Consider the following 2,505-nt stretch of genomic DNA (forward strand, 5'->3'; position numbering starts at 1 on the left):
CCAAATCTACTCACAAATCTTTGGTCGGCCCGAGGCTACAGAAGAAAACACCTTGCCCAAGATGCCATGTAGTAGGACTAAACCTGGAACCATGTAGTTGGTAAGCAAGCTCCTTACCACACAGCCACGCCTGTACCTAAACAAGTTTTCAAAACGACAGTCTGCAGGAATATAACCCAAAAGGATGAGCTATTTCTCAGTGTTTACCTATCCTACTGTGCTCGAATGGTAGAACCGAGAAAACGACGGTGAGCTGGCAGAATCGTTAGCACGCCGGGCGAAATGCTAAGCGGTATTTCGTCTGTCTTTACGTTCTGAGTTCAAATTCCGCCGTGGTCGACTGTGACTTTCATCCTTTCGGGGTCGATAAAGCAAGTACCAGTTGCATACTGGGGTCAATCTAATCTACTGGCACTCTCTCCCAAAATTTTGGGCCTTGTGCCTAAAGTAGAAAAGATTATGGGAAACGAAAGCAAGTCAAATGTACCTGAGCTGACAGACAAAACTGTGTTCTGTAAAAAATTCCTCCTAAAAAGAATTCGAATCTACACTCCATCGCCCCAGCCAACTAAATAGCCCCTGCGTGGAGGGCTATGACGAAGACCAACATAATACTTCGAAAATCTCAAAATTGCTTAGAGACACTAAGATTTCGAGCGATAATTCATACCCGGAAAGTGCGTGTGTGAGTAATATGTTTTTAATTTTGTATTTGTTTTAATCATTGGATTGCAGTCATGAATGATAACTTCAGTGATTTTAGTCGATAATTTCGACACCAGTACTTATTTTTAATCATTGTTCGTATCATATCGATCATAGTTTGCTGAACTGCTGGAATGTGTGACAAAATCTATGTTACGGGACACAGATCGTTCTTTTACAAGCAGTGTCAAAGTGAAGACAAACACGTACACGCATAAATGTGTCTGTGTGTACTGTATGTATATGTAAAAGAGTATGCATACGCATGCAACTTCAAAATTCCCATTCTGAATACCACCTGCGCTACCTTTAATATAGCAGGTTTGCGCTTATAACCTACGCACACACAGACACACATACACATATAGGAAAGAAACAAAATGATGGAAAAGCGGAAAGCAGACAAATAGAAAAATAGATAGATAGATAGATAGATAGATAGATAGATAGATAGATAGATAGACAGGAAGGCAAGCAGACAGACAGACAGACAGACAGATAGATAGGAAGGCAAGCAGACAGACAGACAGACAGACAGACAGGAAGGCAAGCAGACAGACAGACAGACAGACAGACAGGAAGGCAAGCAGACAGACAGACAGACAGACAGACAGACAGACAGACAGACAGACAGATAGATAGATAGATAGATAGATAGATAGATAGATAGATACTGTGGTTACATTCGTGTGAACGTGTGATTCTGACAACTATGAAGTGTCTTTATTGTTCAAAAGGAAATAATAGGATGTAGAGAAATAAATGCCAGGTTAGTTTAAAGACATTCGTTGACAAATTATTAAGAGAATGTGAAAGCGAACTGCTGCAGGAAGTGTTTTGCATAAAAATATCTCCGTCGCCATATATTTGCACACCCGCATATACACACATACGCACAGTTATTTATATAGAAACACACACACATACACACACACACACACATACACACACACACACACACACACACACAAACACACACTGACGTGCGCGCGCGCGCACATACACCTATATAAACACATAACCACACTCGCGCACATATAGGGTTCACTCGAAATGTCAAGTTTACTTCTTTTTTATCTTGTCCTTTTTTCGACGTATAATTTAATCGATCGTTCGCAATTTTTCTTATCCATTCTTGTCTCTGTGTGTGTGTGTGTGTGTGTGTGTGTGTGTGTGTTTGTGTGTGTGTTTGTGTGTGTGTGTGTTTGCATTCTGCTAACAACTTCCGAATTTTTATCAGCCTGTTGCAATTTCTAATGTATTTCACCTCAGCCACCTCTCTTTATTGGTCCTTTTGCATAAGTTTACCCCACTGTGTGTGTGTGTGTGTGTGTATGTATGTAATATATATATATATATATATTACATATATATATTATTTTATGTGTGTGTGTATACATATGTATATATATTATTTTATATGTGTGTTTGTATATATATTATTTTGTTTAAAAGAGTTCCAACACTGTCTGTTTTTTATGTTTTATTTATATTCCTGCAGAACCAATGTGGGATATAGAATATGGAATATACAATATATAATATAATATACAATATATAATATAAAATAAGATACATTATTTTGTGTGTATGTATATATATATATATATATTATTTTATGTCTGTATGTATGTATATATATATCATTTTATGTATATACATTATTTTATGTCTATGTATGTATGTATATATATATATCATTTTATGTATATATATTATTTTATGTCTATATGTATGTATATATATATCATTTTATGTATATATATTATTTTATGTCTATGTATGTATGTATATATATAT

Source organism: Octopus bimaculoides, chromosome 8 (assembly GCF_001194135.2).
Source record: "Octopus bimaculoides isolate UCB-OBI-ISO-001 chromosome 8, ASM119413v2, whole genome shotgun sequence".
Taxonomy (NCBI): Eukaryota; Metazoa; Mollusca; class Cephalopoda; order Octopoda; family Octopodidae; genus Octopus; species Octopus bimaculoides.